This window comes from Peromyscus leucopus, chromosome X (assembly GCF_004664715.2).
Source record: "Peromyscus leucopus breed LL Stock chromosome X, UCI_PerLeu_2.1, whole genome shotgun sequence".
NCBI classification, from domain to species: domain Eukaryota; kingdom Metazoa; phylum Chordata; class Mammalia; order Rodentia; family Cricetidae; genus Peromyscus; species Peromyscus leucopus.
This window is the reverse complement of record NC_051083.1, coordinates 35267989-35292759: the sequence shown is the minus strand read 5'-3', so window position 1 is coordinate 35292759 and position 24771 is coordinate 35267989. Positions and strand designations below refer to the sequence as shown.

The 24771-nt window shown below is 37.4% G+C and overlaps 1 pseudogene; it reads right to left on the bottom strand.

Moving 5' to 3' along the window:
* Window positions 1-17596, bottom strand: part of LOC114695817 — a 143767-nt pseudogene extending 126171 nt beyond the window's left edge.
* Window positions 17597-24771: the final 7175 nt, after the last annotated feature.

The window sequence follows — 24771 nt, the reverse complement described above, 5'->3', positions numbered from 1 at the left end:
CATTTAGAATTTAGTTTTGTGTGGGGTGAAAGCTAGGAGTCTAGTTTTATTCTTTCACATGCGCATACTCGATTTTCCAAATACCATTTGTCAAAGAAGGCATCTTTTCTTGTAATTAGTGATTTTTACTTTTGTATCATTTAGGTGGTTATACATGCATGGATTTCAGAATTTCCAGCCTCATACTAAGGTCTCTGATCTGCATGGAGCTGATTTTTGTACATATGAAAGATAAGGATCTAGTGTCAATCTTCTACATGTTTCCAGGTTTCTCAGCATCATTTGATGAAAATCTGTCTTTCCTCTACTGTGTTTTGGTTTTTTTCCCCTTTTGGCAAAAATTAGGTGGGTGTAGCTGTGTGGGCTAACATCTAGGTCTTCTATTCTATTCCATTGAGCTACATGTCTGTTTCTGTGCTGATACCATGATCATTTTGTTATTATGGCTATGTAGTATATTTTGAAACTGGACATGGTGATAACTCCAGCATTATTTTTGTTCAGGACTGGTTTAGGTACCCATTATGTTTTTTGTATCAATATTAAATTTCAGATACTTCATCTATATCTCTGAAGACTATTGATGAAATGTTGAATGACATTTTATTGAATCTCTAGATTGCTTTTGATAGGACAGCTATTTTTACAAGGTTAATTATTCTAATCCTTCAGTGTCTTCATTTTTCATTATAAAGCTCTTTAACATCTTGATTAGATTTACTCCAAGGTACTTCTGTTTCTTAGGCTATTGCAAATGAAATTGCTAGCCTTATTTTTTTTCTCAGTCTGTTTACCATCAGTGCATAGGAAAACTATTGTTTTATATGTTAATTTTGTATTATGCCACTTTAATGAATGTGTTTATCAATTATAAGACTTTTCTAGTATTTGGGTTCTCTCATCCAAGATTGTATAATCTGCAGATAAGGCCACTTCAACTTCTTTCCTATTTGTATCCCTTTTATATCTTTCTCTTGTCTTATTTCTTTAGCTAAGACTTCAAACACTATATTGAATAGGAGTGGAAAGAGTTGACACCTTTCTCTTTTTTATGACCTTAAGGGAAATGCTTTAAGCTTTTCTTTGTTTAACATGGCATTGGCTATAGGTTTGTGAAATACAAATTTAATTATGTTACTATATCCCCCCTCTATCCATGGCCTTTCCAGAGTTTTTTTTAAAATTTTATTAAGAAAAAAATTTAGTCATCAGGGAAATGCAAATCAAAACAACTCTGAGATACCATCTTACACCTGTCAGAATGGCTAAGATCAAAAACACTGAAGACAGCTTATGTTGGAGAGGATGTGGAGCAAGGGAAACACTCCAGAGGTTTTATCATGAGGGGATGTTAAGTTTTTTTTCAAATGCCTTCTCTGCATTTTGGGAAATTATCATGTGGTTTTGGTTTTGAATCAATTAATGTGATTAATTATATTTATTGATTTGTATATGTTGTACCATTCCTGCATCTGGAATGAAGCCAACTTGACCATGATGAAGGATCTATTGGATGTTGTATTAGTTAATTTTCTATTGCTGTGATAAAATATCATACCAAAGACAACTAACAAAAGGAATGATTTGAGGTTCATTATTCCAACATGTTAAGGTTCATTATGATGGAGACTGCATGTCAGAAGGACACAGACATGACAGCTGGAACTGGGGCCAAGGGCTCACATCTCAAACCATAAACAGGAAGCAAAGATGGCAAACTGGGATGTCATATGACCTTTGAAACCTCAAAATCTGTTCCCAGTGACATACTACCTCCATCAAGGCTATACAACCTAAACTTCCCAAACAGCATCATCAATTGGGGACAAAATATCCAAATGTCCAAGAGTGTGTGGACATCTCATTCAACTACCACAGGTGGGTTTTATTGTTGTTTTTGTTTATTTGCTTGTTTTTGGATTTGGTTTGCAAGTATTTTGTTAACAATTTTTGCACCTATATTCATTCAGAGATATTTCTAATTTTCTTTTCTTGTGGTTGTTGTCTAGTTTCATGGTGTTAGAAGATGAGGTGCAGGCTGCTGGGGGAGAAAAGTCACTAATGGTCTTACCTAACTGTGAACCTTGAATGCTACAATACCAACTTGACAAGAAGGTTGTGCCCATTAGTGCAATCGTGGCATGATTGTTATGGGAGTACCATTTTCCCATTATATTTGAGGTCTAATGTACACGCATAGTTTATACCTGGTACTGTCAATCTTCTCAATAGCCAATGGCTAGGGAGATCATAGACCCTTCTTAGGGCAGGGCACCTACTACTGTTGCTTTGATAAATAGGCATATTATCAAAATGTATTTTAAAAATTTGTGTTTATGCCCACACCTAATTGGGACAACAATATCACCACCATCACCCCTAAGACTCAGGGAAAATTGTGGAAGAAGGGGTAAAAAGATTGTAAAAATTAGAGGATGAGAAGGGGGATTATGAAATGCTATCTTCTGAACATAACATGGCTAATGAACACAGGAATTCACAGCTGCCTGCACAAGACTTGTGTAAAACTGGGCCCATCAATATCCTATCATGGATGTGAAAGGGGCTCATAATGCCCTATCCTTCTCAGATAAACTATAGGTAGTTGATGATTCCTGGGGAAGGGAGGGTCATATTCCTTAGCAGTGTAGATACTGGTAAACTGCAAGCTGCTCTTGCTCAAGAAAATAACCCTTTACACATGCACATGCAAGAAACCATAATTAAATACATAGGCCACAGAAAATTACACAGAAGCCCAAGAGGGACTTGTTGGGAAGAAGAGTGAGAGTAGAAAGGGTTAGAGGATAAATGTTGGAAATAGGATCAACATTCTCTCTTGTTCTCTCCCTCTACATGTGTTATATATATATATATATATATATATATATATATATATATATATATATATATATGAAATTGTGAATGAATACGTTTGTAAAAGAGAGAAAAAATTAATAACTTTGCCAAAATTATGTGATAAAGTCAGAAAAAAATCAGCATCCTAATCCCCACTGCATTTCATAATCTTAAACAAGTTTTTTTTTTTGCACATATATGTATATAACAACAAACAAAAAAAGAGGCCATGAATTTGAAAAAGAGTGAGGAGCTTGGGTACATGGGAGCATTTCAAGGGAGGAAAAGGAAGGGGGAAATGATGTAATTATGTTATAATCTCAAAAAAATAAAAAGTACTTTTAAAAGCTTTTAAAATCCAGCCTCATGAAATTTCTAATGAGACTCAAGGAGTCAGAGGAAATAATCATTTATTTAATTAGCTCTCTCTGGAAGAAAAACATTCTTCTCTTTTCATACCAGTGTGAAAGGTTTCCTAGCATCAATATTCAATCAATGGTCATGTCTTTTTAGCATGAAGGCAGCCGTAACTTCTTTTGGTAATCATATTGTACTGAGACTTTTCCATGGCAAAATAGAGTTAATTTGATGAAAACTTCACTAATTCAATCTTATGTTATAGCCTCATTTAACCTTCACTCAAATTTAAATCAGAGAGATTAATTTTCCCTTGAGCAGTACAAAATAATGAACAGGATGTTTATTTGTTATTTTCAGGTACAGATCTAACCAAAGAAATGGCAAGATTAATTTGCTCTGCATTTCAGTCAAAGCTTCTAAACTGGAATTTCAGACAGCATGTTCAGCATGTTCAGATGGAAACCTGTATTATCTCAGTTCTTCATTGCTGAACAATAGACATGATGATCTGTAACAATGAATGTATGGAAATATTTTAATTCAATTATGTAGGATATATATAAGAACATTATTTTAAACTGTTCTGATAGTTCTATTTTAGAAGAAATAAAATGAAGATTATTAGTGACAGATTATTTCTTATTGAGAGATCTCACTCACAGTTAGTCCTCCATTTTCCCTGGCTATTAAATAAGTTAAAATTTTCAGTTATGAATACACTATCTCAGCTATCTTTAAGAAATCTTCCATCTATCTTACTACACATATAAACTACCATACTGCTTCATTTGCTTTTAAGCATGAAACATCTCAGAAGAGTTACATTTCCTCCTTTTGGCTTCTTCTTTACAGTCAGTTTTAACGCAGGCCTCCACTGAAGCTGTATTCTTAAATGTCATTAATGAATGGCTGGCTTTCCCCTGCTACTAAACAAATCTTTTGGCTCCTTTTCAATCCTCACACTAACTGATATTTATTTGCAACATTTAACATCGTCACTGTTAACAGCATTGCTTGCTGGTCACAATAGGAATCCATTGCAGCCCCTTATTTTTGAAGAAATGGAAAATACAAAAGAAATAAAATAATATGATATAGCATATTTAGGTGGGCAGTAGGTCTGGTGAGTCATTGAAGACAAACTAGAAAAAAAAACAGAGTTAAAGTCCCAGTGGAAGTTAAAATCGTGTCTATGTGACAACCCAAATGAGATGCCCTTGTAGTTCCTTGCCTTTCAGTAATGTCATCAGAATTACAGAATTACACAGTAGTACAGTGGTGTGCTAATGAGAGGTAACCACCAGTAGTCGGAAAGGCATTTAGGAAAGTTTTGTGGGTCAACAAAGGATTAAATCAAGAGAGAGAGAGAAAGACAAACAGACAGAGAGAGAGAGAGAGAGAGAGAGAGAGAGAGAGAGAGAGAGAGAGACAGAGACAGAGACAGAGACAGAGACAGAGACAGACAAGAGACAGAGACAAAGGGAACAAAATATGTACAAAGTACATAAGATACTTGGGCCATTCATCTGCTCTGCTGATTGGCATACACCTACCTTTAAGGAGTCTTGAACTGAAAAAGAGAGAAAAACATTTCCCAGACTGGGATCAGAGCATCTGAGGAACCTGTCCTCAGAGCACTCTCCTGCTATAAACCACCCATCTGGGTTGGTTTGCCCAGGGTATGGGGAGGGAGAAAAGAAGGTAGTCATCCATCTTTCACCTCATTCTCACCCTCTATGAAACACTGAATAACAACTTCCCATCCTCTGTTAAATGCTGAAGGTGTTAACATTATTAAGGCTGCTAACCAAACCAAAGTCTGTAATAGCCTAAAGGCAGTGTGTATATCCTACCAACATCTTAAGAACAATGTTAAAAATTTTCATATATTCTAATCTTCATATCCCTCCCAATACAATCCCAATTGTGGCCTCTCTTTTGATTTACTTTTCCTTTTTTTGAAGGGGCAGGGGTAGAGACAGGGACTCACCCTGCAGCCTAAGTTTCCCTTGAGCTTGCTGTGTAGCTCAGGCTGGCCTCAAACTTGCAACAATCCCCCTGCCTCAGCTTCCTGAGTACTGGGGTTGTAGATATGAACCACCATGACCAGCTTCTAACTTGACTTGCCTATTTCAATTATAGGCAACTGACATTCACTTCAGTCTGAAAGTCTCTGTGTATTAAGTTTCACTGCCCTTGCTTCAGACCCTCATTAACTTCCTATTAGATTAATGTTCTTTCTGGCTTCTAGCTTCTAGTTTCTGCTGCATCCAATTCATTCTGCCCAAGGCCACAAAAATATTTTTTAAACAAATATATCCATCTTCTAGTGAAAACCATCATGGATTCCACAGAGTAGAAATTCAAAGCACCTATCAGCTTACCTTCTGGCATCTATACTTTGTTCTCCAGTGATATTAATGTGGCAGGTTAAATAATGGTACCCAACAATTTCTAGGTCTGAATCCACAAAATCTGTGGCTATGTTACTTTAATAGTAAAAGATACTTTGCAGATATAGCTAAAAAGCTTAAGATGAAAAATTTATAAAAGGGTCCAATGTAATTACAAAGGTTCTTAGACTAGGAAGACCAGAGGTCAGAAACAAAAGGCAATGTGGTGACATGGAGAGATTGCAGTGAAGCAGCCACAAATCAAGAAATGACAGGAGCCTCTAGGAAGTAGCATGGCAAAGATTCTTCCCTGGAACCTCAAGAATAAAAGGAGCCCTGCCAACCTTTTGATTTTAGCCATAGAAGATTCATCTGGAACTTGTGATCTTTGGAGTGAGAGAATTTTAAAGTTTGCATTGTTTAAGCCAGTAAGTTTGTGGTAATTTGTTATAGCAGCATAAGGAAGAGACAACAGTTCATTAGCTTTTGCTACATACATTACCATGAAACTTCAATCTTACACTAACATAAACCTTTATTTCCGGCCCACACATGCGTTTCTGGGTGCTGCTGATCTTGGATGAGTTTCCCTAGGCTTGACTCTCTGCTTTTGGTTCACCTCTTCTTTATTCATCTCTTGTTCTTCTGGAAATATCAAGATGGCCAGAAAATATCCTACTCATGGTAAGGGGAAGCCAAGGCACACACCTTATTAGCAAAGCACACATGAAACATGTGCTCTCATCACATCTTCTGACATCCCATTAGTCATTAGTCAAAGCAACTCACCCAAGCAAACCCTTTGTGTCAAAGAATTAGCTCTCTGGAAAGAACTTCAAAGTCTCTGGGCAAAGGTATACATTCAGGGAGATTGGAACAAAGAGGAATAATCATCCAGTATATCCAGTTATGCACTCTTAAAAAGTTTTCAAAGAACAAACAAGGGTAAAGCAAATAAAAAGAAACTGATTTGTATCCTTTACTGATTTTCCTAGTATAAATACTTCCACTCTAGTTGGTTTTAAGCTGCCAACATGACACCAACAAACACAAATATGGGACTAAATATATGTAATGGGTTCTGGTGGCCAGTCCAGCATAGCACTGAATCTGCACATTAGTCAAACCAATTACTGTATGTTCCTCCATAAACTGTACTACCAGTCACCTCTCACTTTCAAATTTAAACCCATCTATCTTTCTATCCTTTCTACCTTTCATACACAGACTTTATTATTTTTTTGAGAATTTCATATATGTATACAATAAAATAGAATCATAGATATTCCTCCATTTTACCTCTCCAACTCCCCCATATCATCCCTGCATATCCCCTGCAAATTCATGTCTTTTTTTGATAACCCAATAAGTATGGTTACTGCTGCCCACATGTGCATGGGTATAGGACCATCCACTGTAGCACCTGAAACTTACCGGCAGTCACATCTTCAAAAAAGAATTCTCCATTTGCCAGCAACTGTTCACTGCCAATAGCTCCTCAGCAATGGGTGGGGCATGGAGACCACTTACCTATCTATGCTGGGATTTTGGCTGGCTTAATATTGTGATTCTGTGCAGGTAACCACAGCTTCTGTGGGTTCTTGGTTGGGATAAGCCATGCCACGTCTACACCTTTCCCCATTCTTCAGCTCTTACATTCTTTTCACCTTCTATTCCTTATGTTCCCTGGAGTTAATGTAGCTGTCCCATATAGTGTTGAGCACACAGTCTCTTACTCTCAGCACACGGATCAGTTGTGATTCTCTGAATTAATTGTTGCCCACTGCAGAAAAGAAGTTTCTCTGAGGCCAAGAATAGCCAAGGTCTATGTACATAAATACAAATATTTAGAGGGCAATTTGACAACATGGCCATTCAGCAAAATAATGATAGCAGGTTATACCATGGAGCCGATGATCTCTTCAGCCATGGGTATTTGACCAGGATTACAGTACCAGGTATGAAATTCCCACCTGTGGAGCAAGCCTCAAATCCAATCAGAAAACATTTAGTTATATCATAACCTTCATACTTAGTCTTTCACAAGGCTTTCTTAAAGTAACTCTTCCATTTTGGCATTTTCATGGCACTTTTTTTTTTATCAGCAATTCATTTTCATTCATTTTCCTGTGCTATATATAAAGCACCCATCTTTCTTGCTCCCTGGACTTCAAAGTAGAGTGAGGTAAGGGGTATGTGTAATACACCTTGAGATCCTGAAGTCCTTTGATAGAGTATGTGTTAGCAACTACTTAATGGATGCATGAATATATGAAGACACACAGAAAAATCAGTAAGTTACTTAAACTTAGATAGCTAAGCATTACCAAGGAACCAGCTACCCAACCCCTGGAAAACATGGGAATTCTTGAACACGCATGATGAGAAATTTTCTTTTCTTCCTATTGTATTCAGAAACCCCCCACAAAAACTACTTCTGAAAAACAACAAAACATTCTCTTCTCCAACACTAAGAAACAGAAGCTCTGACACCCACAGAAAATTTGGAAGCCTTCAGTGACTACAGCAGTGGCAAATGAACTGCTTCATAATCCATTAGAGTTTTCCAGAAATCCTCCATTTGTACGGTTAAGAGGAAGCCACAGCTATTACCACTTGGCAGCTGTGAAGACCTGGTCATTCTCATTAGTAGCAGCAAGCTGGTTTTCTGTGGAAAGTGCCCTTCTTCTGTCCTATCATCAAAGCCATGACCTATGAATAGGGCTGTCTTCCAACCTCAGTGCTCAGCACAGAGAGCAAGTCTGTTTGGAAATGAGACCATTGCTGAGGCACCTTTAAGAGTTTGGGATTCAAGCATATTCCTGTTGTGATGTTTGGAAAATGAAAAACTTAAGATATTCATTTCTATCACTTTTCATCTTTTCTTAAAACCCTTGCATGCTAGGAGAAATATAACAAAATGCACCTTTTTCTCATGAACAAAGCATCTTTAGGATAGAGATAAGGCCCTGGAGCATAAAATATACACACATAAATTCTGTTTGCCTTAACAGTCACAAATAGTTTTGTATATGTAGGTAGAAAACTTATAGATCTAAAAAGTACCCTTTCCCCTTTTTTAGTGAGGCAAGTCGTGAAAAAACATACACATTCCTTTCTTAGTCTGCCATGTCACTAATCTTGTTTCTAGTTCCATCCATTTGCCTGCAAATTTCATGATGTTATTGCTTTTTTTTTAACCGCTGAGTAATACTCCATTGTGTAGATATATCACATTTTCTTTATGCATTCTGTTAGGTGTAAGATGGTTTCTCAGAGTGGTTTTGATTTGCATTTCCCTAATGGCTAAGCTTGTTGAACAATTTTTTTTCAGAACCCCCAACTTTATGCCATGCTCTTTTTTTATTTTAACTTTTTTATTTTATAATTTAATTTAATTTTACATATCAGCCACAGATTCCCCTGTCCTCCCTCCTCCTGCCCCCTCCCCCGCCCTCCTCTCAGCTCACCCCACATTCCCATCTCCTCCAGGGCAAGAACTCCCTTGGGGATTCAGCTCAGCCTGGTAAATTCAGTCGAGGCAGGTCCAGTCCCCTCCTTCCTTCATCTAGGCTGAGCAAAGTGTCACTGCATAGGCCCCAGGTTCCAAACAGCCAGTTCATGCACTAAGGACAGGTCCCGGTCCCACTGCCTGGGTGCCTCCCAAACAGTTCAAGCTAATCAACTGTCTCACTTATCCAGAGGGCCTGATCCAGTTGGGGACTCCTCAGCTATTGGTCCATAGTCCATGTGTTTCCACTAGTTTGGCTATTTGTCCCTGTGCTTTTGCCAATCATGGTCTCAACAATTCTCGCTCATACAATCCCTCCTCTTTCTCGCCAATATGTCATGCTCTTTAAGCATCTCTCACCCATTTGAGATCCGTTGAGAATTCTCTGTTTAGATCTGTACCCCATTTTTAATTGGGTTATTTGGTATTTTGATGTCTAGTTTCTTGAGTTCTTTATATATTTTGGAAATCAGCCCTCTGTCAGATGTGGGATTAGTGAAGATCTTCTCCCATTCTGTAGGCTACTGTTTTGTCCTATTGATAGTGTCCTTTGCCTTACAGAAGCTTCTCAGTTTCAGGAGGTCCCATTTATTAATTGTTGACCTTAGTGTCTGTGATACTGGTATTATATTCATGAAGTTGTCTCCTGTGCCAATGCAGTCAAGGATAGTTCCCACTTTCTCTTCTATCAAGCTCAGTGTAACTGAATTTATGTTGAGGTGTTTAATCCACTAGGACTTGGGTTTTGTGCAGGGCAATAGATATGGATCTATTTGCATTCTTCTACATGTTAACATCCAGTTATGCCAGCACCATTTGCTGGAGAAGCTTCCTTTTTCCATTGTATAATTTTGTTTTTTTTGTTAAAAATCAGGTGTTCATAAGTTTGTGGATTTATGTCAGAGTCTTGAATTCGATTCCATTAATCCACCTGTCTGTTTTTCTGCCAATGCCATGCTGTTTTTATTACTATAGCTCTATAGTAGAACTTGAAGTCAGAGATGGTGATACCTCTGGAAGTTCCTTTATTCTACAGGATTGTCTTAGCTATACTGGGATTTTTTTCCATATGAAGTTGAATATTGTTCTTTCAATGTCTGTGAAGAATTGTGTTGGGATTTTGATGAGGATTACATTGAACCTGAAGATTGCTTTTGGTAAGACTGCCATTTTTGCTGTGTTAATCCTACCTATCCATGAGCATGGAAGATCATTCCATTTTCTGATATCTTCTCCAATTTCTTTCTTCAAAGACTTAAAGTTCTTGTCACACAGGTCTTTCACTTGTTTGGTTAGAGTTACCCCAAGATATTTTATATTATTTGTGGCTATTGTAAAGGGTGATGTTTCTCTGATTTCTTTATCAGCCCATTTATCATTTGTATATAGGAGGGCTACTGATTTTTTTGAGTTAATCTTGTATCCAGTCACATCACTGAAAGTGTTTATCAGCTGTAGGAGTTCCCTGGTAGAATTTTTGGGGTCACTTATGTACACTATCATATCATCTGCAAATAATCAAAGTTTGACTTCTTACTTTCCAAATTGATCTCCTTTTGTTGTCTTGTTGCTCTAACTAGAACTTTGAATTCTATATTAAATAGAAATGTAGAGAGTGGGAGCCTTGTCTTGTTCCTGATTTTAATGGAATCACTTTGAATTTCTCTCCATTTAATTTGATGTTGGCTGTTGGCTTGCTATATATTGCTCGTATTAGGTATGTTCCTTGTATCCCTGATCTCTCCAAGATCTTTAACATGAAAGGGTGTTAGATTTTTGTTGACATTTTTTTCAGCATCTAATGAGATGATCATGTTTTTTTTTTTTCAATTTTTTTATATGGTAGATTATATTGACAGATTTTTGTATGTTGAATGATTCCTACATCTCTGGGATAAAGCCGACTTGATCATGGTGGATGATTTTTTTGATGTGTTCTTGGACTCATTTGTAGCAGGAATCTTCAAAATTCTTTTTAATAAAATCAAACCCGAGCCGAGTTATTGGGGTCCATGCTGGTAGATCAGAGAGACAGGACAAGCCACAGCTATCTCACCTCGCCGGATCCTCAGCTGGTCTTGTCTCCTCAGACTGGAGGCCTCTGAGTCCTCATCCGGAATGGGTCTCAGCTGAATTACTGCTCAAAAGCCTGAATGCTTAACCAGCCACATGCTTAACCAGGCCAAAATGCCTAACCAGCCAAATGCCTCTAGTTTCTGGTCCTCACGCCTTATATATCTTTCTCTTTTCTACCACCACTCCCTGGGATTAAAGGCTGGCTCTCTGGGATTAAAGGCGTGTCACCATGCTTGGCTATTTCCAATGTGGCCTTGAACTCACAGAGATCCAGAGGGATTTCTATCTCTGGAATGCTAGGATTAAAGGTGTGAGTGCCACCATTTTCTAGCCTTTGTATCTAGTGGCTGTCTGTTCTCTGACCCCAGATAAATTTATTAGAATACACGATACCACCACATTTCCTCTCTTTTTGTCTAAAATTAAAAAAGCTTATAACTAATACAAGAAAAACTATCTAATAATATACAATATATACAGACAAAAATTACATTAACGATGTCTAGTCCATTAACATTTGACCGATTCAGATAAAAACTCCATTATATAAATTAACAATGTCCAGTCCAGTAACATCTGATAAACTCAGACCAAAAAATTTTCATTACTTATCTTATTTAAAACAAGTAGTTCCTTTTTAAAAGTAGATTCCATAATCTCCCTTTCTATCTTATCATATCCATATTTTCTTTTTTCTTTTTCATAATAAATTCAGTAGTCTACCTTTTGTCATTTTTATATCTTCCCCTTTTTCTTCAGTGTAGATTCAGTGATCTACCTATTTATCCTATTATTTCTTTATCTTTTTCCTCAGAGTAGATTCGATGATCTATCTCATATCTATATTCTCTTTTTCTTTTTGCTTTCCTGGGGTGAAGATATCTTTAGGGAATCTTGAAAAGAAAATTTTTGGGTTAATTGTCAAGTCCTGTATCATTTGTCCAGTCTCTGCATAAAAGGAAAGTTCAGGGCTTGTTTCAAGTCCTTGTTTGAGTAGTCTGTCAGGCTGGATCTTCTCAACTAGTCCTCTCGAAATTGTTCTGATCAGTTTGTAGTCCAAAGTCGATTTTTCCATGGTGTTAATCGGCTTAATGGCTTTATCATAGTCCATGTGGAATCATCATTGTAGGATCTTGTCATCTTTTTGAAGATTTCAAAGTCACTGTTAGACATAGTCATGGTTTCCTGCGGCTTTTTTTTTTTTTTTTTTTTTTTTTTCCTCCTCTGTGGTTTGGAGCAATCGCAGTCTGATAAATGTCTGTCTCTAGGAACCATGAACATTCTACCCTAGAACAGAAAATCTTCACAACAATTTCTCCCCACCATTTGTCTTGCCAAACTTTTCCAAACTGACCTTTGCTGATGCTTTCTTGTAACACGATGGTCCTGGCAATTCTTCTCTGAACCAGCAGCAGTAAACCCTTCGTCCCAGGTAGCAGCATCACGACAGTCACCAACAGGATGAGAAGGAGCTGGCAACGTGGAGCAGTAGCCACTGCTTCCATGGTCCCACCACTGTTTGTGGCTCAGTCTGGGCCAAAGCTTCTCCCAAGCCTCCTAGGCCGGCTCAAACTCGGGATCCTCCTGCCTCTGTCTCCTTCAGCAAATCCTACTGGTGTGTGCCACCACAACCACCTGAGTGTAGCTTGGGCCTGAGCTGGGGCTCACAAGGCCACAGGCAAACAGCTTTTTCATGAATTCGTAACACAAACGTTGGGCGCCAGATGTAGCAGAAATCTTAAAAGTTCTTATTAATAAAATCAAACCCGAGCCGAGTTATTGGGGTCCATGCTGGTAGATCAGAGAGACAGGACAAGCCACAGCTATCTCACCTCGCCGGATCCTCAGCTGGTCTTGTCTCCTCAGACTGGAGGCCTCTGAGTCCTCATCCGGAATGGGTCTCAGCTGAATTACTGCTCAAAAGCCTGAATGCTTAACCAGCCACATGCTTAACCAGGCCAAAATGCCTAACCAGCCAAATGCCTCTAGTTTCTGGTCCTCACGCCTTATATATCTTTCTCTTTTCTACCACCACTCCCTGGGATTAAAGGCTGGCTCTCTGGGATTAAAGGCGTGTCACCATGCTTGGCTATTTCCAATGTGGCCTTGAACTCACAGAGATCCAGAGGGATTTCTATCTCTGGAATGCTAGGATTAAAGGTGTGAGTGCCACCATTTTCTAGCCTTTGTATCTAGTGGCTGTCTGTTCTCTGACCCCAGATAAATTTATTAGAATACACGATACCACCACACTCATTTTGCCACTATTTTATTGAGTATTTTCATAAGTGTTCATGAGGGAGATGGTCTATAATTCTCTGTCTTTGTTGCACCTTTGTGTGGTTTGGGTATCAGGGTAACTATAGCATCATAACAAAAATGGCAATGCTCCTTCTCTTCTTGTTGTGTAGAAAAATTTAAGGAGTATTGGTATTAGCTTTTTGACATTCTGGTAGAATTCTGCATTGAAACTTTCTGGCTCTGGGCTTCTTTTCTTTTTCTTTTTTCTTTTCTTTCTTTTTTTTTTTTTTTGATTGGGAGACTTTTAATGATTCTTTCTATTCCTTAGGGGTTATTGATCTATTTAAATTGTTCATATGGTCTTGATTTCATTTTGATATGTGGTACCTACCAAGAAAATTGTCCATATCTTTTAGATTTTTCGATGTGTTTGGAGTACAGGTTTTTGAAGTATGACTTAATGATTCTCTGGATTTCCTCAGTGTCTATTGTTTTGTCTCCCTTTTCATTTCTGATTTTGTTAATTTAGACATTCTCCCTCTGCCTTTTGGTTAGTTTGGATAAGGGTTTGTCTATCATGTTGATTTTCTCAAAGAACCTACTCTTTGTTTTACTGATTCTTTGTATTGTTCTCTTTGGTTGTATTTTATTGAATATGGCCCTGAGTTTTTCCTGCCATCTACTCCTCCTGGGTGAGTTTGCTTCTTTTTGTTCTAGAGCTTTCAGATGTGCTGTTAAGTCACTAGTGTGAGATTTCTCCAAATTCTTTATGTAGGCACTTAGTGCTATGAATGCTCCTCTTTACACTGCTTTCATAGTGTCCCATAAGTTTGGGTATGATGTGAGTTCATTTTTATTGAATTCTATGAAGTCTTCAGTTTATTTCTTCCTTAACCCAGTGGTCAGTTGAGAGTTGTTCAGTTTCCATGAATTTGTAGGCTTTATATAGTTTGTGTTGTTTTTGAACTCTTACCCATGGTGATCTGATAAGATATAGGGGGTTATTCCAATCTTTTTGTATTTGTTGAGATTCGCTTTGTGACTGAGTATGTGGTGCTAGAGGATGGTATACTCTTTTATGTCTGGGTGAAATGTTCTGCAGATGTCTGTTAAGTCCATTTAAGTCATAACATCTGTTAGTTCCCTTATTTCTCTGTTAAGTTTCTGTCTGGCAAACCTGTCCATTGGTGAGAGAGGCATGTTGAAGTCTCCCACTATTAGTATATGGGTTTTGATGTCTGATTTAACCTTTAATAATGTCTCTTTTACAAATGTGGGTGCCCTTGTATTTGGGCCATAAATTTTCAGAATTGAGACTTCATTTTGATGGATTTTTTCTGTGATGAATGTGAAATGTTCTTCTCCATCTCTTTTGATTTATTTTAGTTTGAAATTTATTTTGCTAGATATTAGGATAGCTACACCAACTTGCTTCTCAGGTCCATTTGTTTGGAAAAGTTTTTGCAAATCCTTTACTCTGAGGTAATGTCTATTTTTGAAGTTGAGATATGCTTCTTGTGTATTCATTCTGTTAGTCTGTGTCTTTTTATTGGCCAATTGAGTCCACTCATATTAAGAGATATTAATAACCAGTGATCCTCCTATTTTTTGGTGGTGGCAATGGTTTTGTGTGTGTGTGTGTGTGTGTGTGTGTGTGTGTGTGTGTGTGTATATTTGTGTGTGTGTTTCCCTTCTTTGGGTTTTGCTTGTTGTGAAATTATCTATTTCCTGTGTTTTTATGGGTGCAGCTAACTTCCTTGGGTTGGAGTTTTTCTTCTAATACTTTCTGAAAGGCTGGATTTATGGATAGGTATCGTTTAAATATGGTTAAAAATTGTCATGAAATGTCTTGTTTTCTCCATCTATGGTGATTGAAAATTATGCTGGGTATATATAGTAGTTTGGGCTGTCATCCATGGTTTCTTGGTGTCTGCAAAATGTCTGTCCAGGACTTTTCTGACTTTTATATGCTCCATTGAAAAGTTGGGTGTCATTCTGATAGGTCTGCCTTTATATGTTACATGGCCTTTTTCCTTTGCAGTTATTAATATTCTTTCTTTATTCTGTATCTTTAGTGTTTTTGATTATTATTTGGTGAGAGGACTTTTTTGGTCCAGTCTATTTGGTGTTCTGGAAGCTTCTTGTACTTTTATAGGCATGTCCTTCTTTAGGTTGGGAAATTTTTCTTCTACAATTTTGTTAAATATATTTTCTGTGCCTTTGAGCTGGAATTATTCTGCTTCTTCTATTCCTATTATTCTTAAGTTTGGTCTTTTCCTAGTGTCCTAGATTTCCTGGATGCTTTGTGTTAGGAATTTATTGGATTTAACATTTTCTTTGATCGATTAATCTATTTCCTCTATGATATCTTCAGTGTCTGAGATTCCCTCTTTCATTTCTTGTACATCTGTAGTTCCTGTTCAGAATCTGGAAAATGTAGATTTTCCATTTCCAGAATTCTCTTAGTTTGTGTTTTCTTTATTGCTTCTATTTCAATTATCAAGTCTTCAACCATTTCCTTTACCTGTTTGGTTATTTTTTTCTTGGCTTTCTTTAAGGGATTTATTGATTTCTTCCAGTTTTTTTGTTTGTCTTTTCCTCAATTTCTTTAAGGGATTTTTTTTTCATTCCCTCTTTAAGGGCCTCTATTATCTTCATAAAGTTGTTTTAAGGTCATTTTCTTGTGCTTCAGCTGGGTTAGAATGTTCATGTTTTGCTATTGTAGGATCACTAGGTTCTGGTAGTACCATATTGTCCTTTTTGTTGCTGAATGTATTCTTACACTGGCATTTACACATCTGGTTTTGGGATGATTACAGGTACAGATGTTGACTCTTGTGTTGTCTTTGTTGGATGGGTGTTTTGTTCCTTTCTTATCTGTTTCCTTTATTGTCTTCTGGCATAAATGGCCAAGGGTTCTGGTGATTGGCTGCTTTTCAGGTCCAGTAGGGTTGTCTCAGCTGAGGTTTGAGGGGGTTAGGGTGCCTAGATCCAGCATATTTTCCTGTTCTTCTGAATGATGTTTGTTGTACCTGTGCCTCTGGAGTCCATTCTTCTAACTAATGTGGGCTGTACCTGTGCCTATGGAGTCTGCTGGGGTGGCAGGGGAGGGCTGGCCATGAGGAAGAAGAGGAGGAGATGGGTAGGGTTGGGCAGCAGAGTGGGTCTTGGTGGAACAGAATCCATTGGGTTGCTGTGGTGGTGGTGGTGGTGGTGGTGGTGGTGGTGGTGGTGGTGGTGGTAGTGGTGGTGGTGCAACCTGCAGACAGATCTCTCACCTGCTGGCCAGCTGCTGGGGACTACACCAGAGAAGTAGAGTTCTGCTAGCGTTTGGGGTGGGGCCCAGCAGCCTTGTTGGGCTTGAGATGAGTAGGGCAGGAGTCTAGGATGTGTCCTGGGGTTTAGGGTCTGGAGGTTGGGGCAGTTCATCTGGGAGCCCAGTCACATACCTGTTCTTCCAAGTGGAGTGGGTTGTGCCTGTGCCTAGGGAGTCTGCTGAAGTTGCCTGGAGGCCTGGCCACAGGGAGGATAATGAGATGGGTGGGGTTGGGTGGTGGAGTGAGTCTTGGTGGAACAGAATCCAGTGGGTGGTGCTGGTGCAGCCTGCAGGCAGGTCTCTCCCCTGCTGGCAGACTGCTGGGAACTGCCATCTTTTCTGTCTTAAGACAATAAGCCTAGATTGATTCCAACTCCAAATAATGTGTGACCTCATTCATTCACATATGTAACAGCTATATATTATACACCTGATATATTCATGATAGTATTTGATGAAAAAAATGCCAAGCATAATTAAAAAGCAACACAAAACTCAGTGCTAAGAAGCTAAGAGTCAAAAATTAGACATAGTTGAAACTGAGACTTCTCTATCTCATCAGACACATACGTGGAGAATCTTATTAAAAAATGAAATAACTGTTCAAAGGGAGTCATATGAGCAATGTTATGGATTCTGCTGGATCTAGTTCCACATACTTACTGAAAATCTCAATAGTCCTTTAAATTATGTCTTAAATATCTCTGAAAATCTCCTGGGGTATCTCACCTCATGAAGATATGCACTCTGGCCAAGAACCTTGGAGTCCGATGAGCTGGAGTTTTCATGAGAGCTCTTCAGCATTAAGTAGGGTCCTGGATTTTCCAATATCTCGCCCATATTTGGGGATTTCATTTTTAGTTGCTTAGTTGCTATTGAGACGTTCTGCTCCCTATGAGACTTATAATAGTGTAAAGTACAAATCCAAATAACAAACACAACCCTTTTTTCAAAATCCTCAGGTACTTTTAATATGCATTCTATTACTTATTATTTAGAAAATCTTTAATTGAATCTTCTTCCTTTTTCATTCAAGGTTATCTGGGTGATGAGAGGGTCTCCCCACCAGCTTGGAAGTCAGCATCAAACAATGGGCAATATATGCAGACTCTGGCTACTCTTGTAATACTTAAACAGTTTCACTGAGATAGCACAATAGAAGATGAAGAGAAAGCTTCCTATAGGAAGTCATACCCACACAGAGAGACAGCCAGACTGAAGACTAAAAGATGAAAGAAGGAGATTCCAACTAAAAATAAGAAATGATAATGATAGTCATGAGGCAAAGTAAAACATTTTGCTTTAACCACTGTATTCTGTGAGCCACTGAAAATTGTGAAACAAGTATGTCATGTCCAGGTGGTATTATGTATTAATATATCACCAATCTTATTTGTGTGGATGGGTTATTTAATTTGTATGTACCCATTCTAATGCTTTTTTGAAAATTTTAGACAGTTCAAGTTATAGTAATACCTATATAAATCATAATTACTAATGAATTCAAAACAATTCTCTGAATTAAAATTATTTTTCGAGTTTCATAAGCAATAGGGATGAATATTTACATTCAAAATGAAGGCACACAACTGAAATCCAATTGAGAGGAGATGTAGAAACTGACATAACAATTAGAATAGGAAAGATGCATATTAGAAGAAAATATGCCACAGATTTCACAGTAAATGGCAAAGGCAATTTGCTACAGGAAAGCAAAATAAGCAGATTGAGTGTGAACAAAATTTGGAAGGACACTAAGTTGGATAATATTAAGAGATGCATTCAAGCTGGGCATGGTGATGCATGCCTGTAATCCCAGCACTCATCAGGTTAAGGCAGGAAGATGTTGAGTCTGAGGCCTGCCCTGAGTTCACATCAAGAGAGAAAGAGAAAGAGGAGGGAGAAGAGGTATATTTTCAACAAGTACATAGTACATTTACTATGTGGAAGGATTTAGAGGGAAACAAGAAAGGAGAGAAATGAGAAAATTATATTACAATTTCAAAAATGAAAGAAATAATTTAAATAAATACCATTATACATCAAAAATGTCTTATTATTAATACTCAAAAAAGATTTGGTGAAATGGACCACCTGAAATTGGAAAAAAAGAAGTTAAAAGTCTAGCATATTTTTGTTTTAACAGTGAAAGGCAGGAAAAGGTTTATTCAATGTAATCACATTGGGAAGAGGGACAAAGAGATCCAAGTCCATCTTGGGTCATCCATTGGGATTAGAATTTCAAAAGAAGACCAAGGTTTACACATCTAAGCAGCCATAGTCAAGATATAGTCCTGCCCAGCATTCACCCACCAACTTCTAAGCTTCAGCCTCATCCTGTAAGGAGGTCTAGCAAGTTGTTCAAACTGTGAAATCTCCAAGACCCCTCTGCCTGGCACCTTTTCCTTCCCTTAGCATGAAATTTCTGGGGAAAATCTTCATTTCTCTGGGGTCTGTTGTTTTAATACTTTGAAAACCAGATTGTCTCTTTAGAATGTCTTCATTTTACCAAGCCTATTATAATTTCTCATTTTCTGTTTTAAAATCTCAATTTTGAAGTGGAACATGTTTATGTCTAAAACAAATATAATAAAGGGAATGCAAATAGGAACCAAGGTTAGAGCACATTTAAAAAATATGACTCATACCTTGATCCAGCTTACATTCTTACATAAAAAGAAAACCATTTTAGATGGAGAAAAGGCAAAATACATATTATTTCAGTTGTGGGAAATGTTTTAGAAAATTAGAAGGAAAAGAATTAAAATAACATTTTGCAAAAAAGACTTTCAGTTACGCCACCAAACAAATGCCCTTGGATTCTAAGACCTTTGCGTCAATTTCAAAGATCAACTGATTCAAAAATTGAAAAACTGCATGTACTTTCCTGTCACATCCGATGAGTCATGTAATATAAGTGATACTGCCCAATTAATACTTTGGGTACATTTCATCTGCAATGACTTACTGATTTAACAACAACAACAACAAAAAAAAAACAATGGTGTTAATTAGTGATCTAACAATCCAATTTATGGCGTAGATACTTTGAATATTTTTCATTTCTCAAATGAAAATTTCAGCTAGATTGAGTAAAATTATTTTCTGTTATAACATGATGTTCTGCTACATAGCTTTAAAAATATGTATTTATTGTTTTTTTAACAAAAGACTAATGTTTCCCTTATTACTTTGTTCTGCTGTATAATACATATTGAAAATATTTGTGCTCAGGTTTCTGAAGCAAACGTAGGGAAAGCGTCATGGATACAGTTATTAAAATTGTTCTGTACACATGCAAATGCTATGAGTCATTGCCAGTTTATGAATCTGTTAACAGAAATAGAAGACAATGATCCTCTGTTCTCTGCTAGTGCTTTATTGACTGAGCTGTGGAGGAGCTTTGCAAAGATTTATTGTACAATACTTTTAAATCCAATTCAAGATCTCCTCTAAGCAGAAGGAACACTTGCCAAATATCCAATAATCAAAGACAAAAGTTGTAGTGGCATTTACATTTTTCATTGGTATCACTCTGCACATGAATAAATTCAACTTCTTGCCCCAGCTTTATAAAGATATAATTCACACAACATACAATTAAGCCATTTAAAGGGAACTGTTCAATGGCTTTTTAACATAGTTATGCAATTAAGTAACAATCCACAATCAAATTTTCAAATATTTTCATCACCCCAAAACAAACCCTATGTGTATTAGTGATCATTCTCCATTTTCTCCCTGCTTCTCCTTCTTGACATCTTCTGGCAATCACAGTGTTGGTTTTGGTCTCTATGAATTTGCTCATTATGAATATTTGATACAAATGGAATCATACAATGTATAGACATCTGTTACAGACTTCTCTTGATGATCTTAATGTATTTAAGGTTGAAATGTTAATAAACACTTCATTCCTTATTACTGACTAATAAAGACTACTCTATTGTATGGATACACTATATTTTCCGTCTACTTTTATCAGTTGATGGTATTTCTGTAATTTCCACTTTGAGACTTGCCCTAGTATCATTTCTATTGCTATGATAAAACACCTTGACCAAAAGCAACTTTGGGGGAAAGGGATTTATTTTAACTCAATTCCTGGTTATAGTCTATCATAATAGGAAAGTCAAGGCAGGAATTCAAGACAGCTAGTCACATTACATCCAAAGTCAAAAGCAGAGAGAAGTGAATGCATACATGTTTACTGCTCAGCTTACTTTCTCTATTCTTGTATAATTCAGGACCCAAACCCAGGGAAAGGTGCCACCTACTTTCAGGGTAAGTCTCCCCGCATCAATTAAGGTAATCAAGAAAATCACTTAAAGATATGCATACAGGCCAACCCTATCTAGACAATCCCTCAATGAGACTCTGTTATGGGGAGCCCACCAAAGATGACCTCTCAGACACACTTTATAGCCAATTGAAAGTCTTTCTTCCAGACGACAAGGACTATACTCAGGTATTCAGGACCTAAGTATAGCCCAGAGTGTTCAGAGCATGGAGTTTTTGAAGGCAAAAAACACATGAAGGTAAAACCATGTCCTGGCATCTTGCTTTGCAGTTGTAGGGGGGATTTTGTAGAAGCAAGCAGTTAAGCAGAAGCTAAGCTAACTGGAGCATCTTAAACTTCGGTTCCTAGAATAGAGTTTGGTAATTTTCCATAGGATTCTCCATGGAGGAGGTCAAATGATAGTAAAACCCGAAAAGGCCTCAGCAAGAATACAAGATGGAGGAAACGCTGCACATTTGCGGGTGATTCTAGTTTGTGTCATTGATAATTAAGCTAACCATCACAAGGCTATTATAAATAATACTGCTGTGAATATTTACATACAAATTTTCATGGATACTTTTCTATTTTTCATGTATATTCTAGCATAATTACTGGGTAATTTGGTAATTCTATCTTTAATTTTCTAAATTGTGAAAGTCTCTAACAAAACCATTTTACATCCTTACAACAGTATGTTAGAGCACTAATTATTCCATGTTCTTCCTATAACTGCTATCTTTAATATAACCATAATGATGGTTGTAAACTTGTATCTCATTGTAATTTTGATTTACTTTTCCCTAGTGGATAATGATGTTGAATAATGAACTCAATTTGAAGCTACAAGGGGGGAAAGCTATATTGTATGCTAGACAGGTAGAGAATTTGTTGTAATTAGCTCTCTGCTTCATGTTTTTGCCTGTAGATGTGATCTCCCAGCTTCCTATTCTACCTGCCTGCTGCCATGTCTTCCTCATAATTATGGATTCTCCTCCTGGAATTATAAGACCAAATAAACTATTCTTTCTGTAAGTTGCTTCTAATCATGGTATTTTATCACAGCCATGGAGAACTATTACAGAAGTTGGTTCTAGAGAGTGGGCTGCTCTGTTAAAAAATGTTTTTTTTTTTTTTTGGTTTGGTTTGCTTTTTGAAGAATGTGGAAGCCTTTGGAACACTGGACTAGAACAATAGTTCAATGCTGCAAGTCGAGCTTACAGGGCTGTTCTAGTAGCACCCTTGAAGACAGTAGTGCTGAGAGCAATGCAGCCTGGAGTAGGCCCGATCAAGAGGTTTCAGAGGGGACCCAGATTTCAAAGGGAACTAAAGGCCATTCCTGTGATATTTGCAGAGAATCGGGCTGCCTTCTGCTAATGTCCTAAGAACTTACCTAAGGGTAAATTAAAAATTAATGTACTACTTTCTGTAGTGGAAGAGAGTTCAAGACAGCATGACATTAAATCTGTGTCATAGTTATTAGCAATAAAATTTATGCAGATCTGTAATGAAAATTACAAAAGTAAGTCAGAAATTCAAAATATACACTTTGCAGAGAAAAGGAGCACTAGGGAGCTTAATGTTGCAGCTAAGGCTTATGCTAAAAAAGAAGTTTCAATTAAGCACAGTTAAGGAGAGGTTTCCTGATCTGTACTGAAGCAATAGGAAGGGTGTATTTAGGTCAAGTCTTTCAGCTAAGCTTTCAACTTGTGGAAAGTACAAAGCCTAAGGGGTTTTCTGCCACTAGAAAGCAACTGCATACAAAAGAGGCTGCCGATGTGTTTCAAGGGGACCAGGGTTCATCCTAAACTGGTTGTTGAACTTGGCAGTGTCAGCCACATGCTACTGACTTTAAAGACATGAAAGATGCAAGAATAAAAGGGTCATGGATTCTTCTGTGGTTTCAGAGAGCCACCGCCTGTCACTGGGGCCAGATAGCATGTGGCATGGGAGCCCTGACATGAAGGCCCCCATAGGCCATTGTGTGAAACTAAAAAAGTGAAACCTTGGTTGCAGTGAAGACCCTGAAATGTTGGAGACATCGGATCTGTGAGACATCTGCCACAAAGAGCTGCATATATGAAGTGAAACAAGCCTAAAGGGAGAGTTATGTTGCAGGCAGCAGAGCTGGAGGGGTTGAGCCATCTAAGTCCTTTGAAATTAAAGTCCCATGCTCTGTACATGGAGCTGGAGGATTGATTTTCAGTCTTGGTTCCTCACTATGCCTCTCTTCCCCACCTCTGGAGTAGGGATGCATATTCTGTGCTATATATGTTGGGAATATGTGTTTTGTTTTGTTTTATGGAGGGTCACATTTAAGACATTACCCTGAAACTCAAAAAGAAAAAAAAAACTTTGAACTTTGAAACAGTGTTGAGAAAGTTAACAACTTTTAAGCTTGGACTAAATGCATCTTACATTATGATATGGCCACAGTTTATAGGGGCCAGGGAGTGGAATGTGGTTCTTTGAATGAGAAATGTCCCACATAGGCTCAAGTATTTGTACACTGGGTCCCTAGTCTGTGACAGAGTTTGGGAGGTAGTAAAGCCTTGCTGGATGACATATAACTTTCGGGGCAGGACTTGAGAGTTCATAACTTGCCCCAGTCTCCTTTCTGCTTCATGTTTGTTGTTGAAGATAAGGTCTCTCAGCTTCTTGCTCTGGCTGCTTGCTTCCATGCCTTCTTCACCATTCCAGACTCTCTCTCTGGAACCATGAGGCCAAACCTTTTCCTTTTGTTTAAAAAAAATCATTACAATTAAAATATTTTCAGATTATGCATCACTAATAATGTTTTTAACCACTTTTCTAACATAAAGCAATATGCAGAATGGTTTCATTATAATTGAAATCATTATGTAAGTTGGCTGCAAAAAAATCTACTGGAAATTTTGGAAGAACTCATTTTTATTTTAATAAGATTTGTTTTTCAATTTTGAACTGATTAATCATGCTGCGTTGACACAAGATTTTGTGAATTTACTTAACTTAGACAGATTTATTTTTTAAACTGATATGCCTTTTATTCAAAGTCAATTCAATTCTTTTCAAAGCAGCAAGCCCACTTTGTCAATGTGCATGTAAATGCTAAAGAGAAATGACTTGTTATTTGATTACCTATCGGAGAACTTTTCAGTATGTTTAGAACAATTTGAGTAGAAGTAAAACTTTTTCAAATGAAAATTATATGAAATTTAAATTCAGATAAAACATGCCCAACGAAAACCCAGCCCACAAATTGAGAACTACCATAAGTTAAAAGAATATCATTTTTCAAAGATTCTGATGACATGGTAAAACATTTAGTTATATTGGGTCAAATAAGTTATGCTATTGAAATTACTTTGACATGTTTCCTTTTCTCTTTGTCATGATTAAATTCAGTGTTTGTTCTATATAGCTAAGATACAAGGGGCAAAGCTTTGTGTAGAAAGAACTATTATGAACAGGAAACAGGAAAGCAGGCTTATTAGGCACTCTGTCAAAACTGAATCTTGTCTGCTGATTCACTGTTTACTTAGGTCTAGACTAGCACTAAACATAGAAATGCTCACAAACCAGAAGAGGGTAGAATCCGGATCAATAGAAGATAATTAGAGACCAGTTTCAGTTGTTTTGTTTGGGGATTTTGAAAATTCTCAGTCATTTCTTGAAGCTCTATGATATCTGATAATAGTCAACATATGCAAGTGATTATTGAAGCAAATCATTGTGAACAGGTGAGGAATACCTA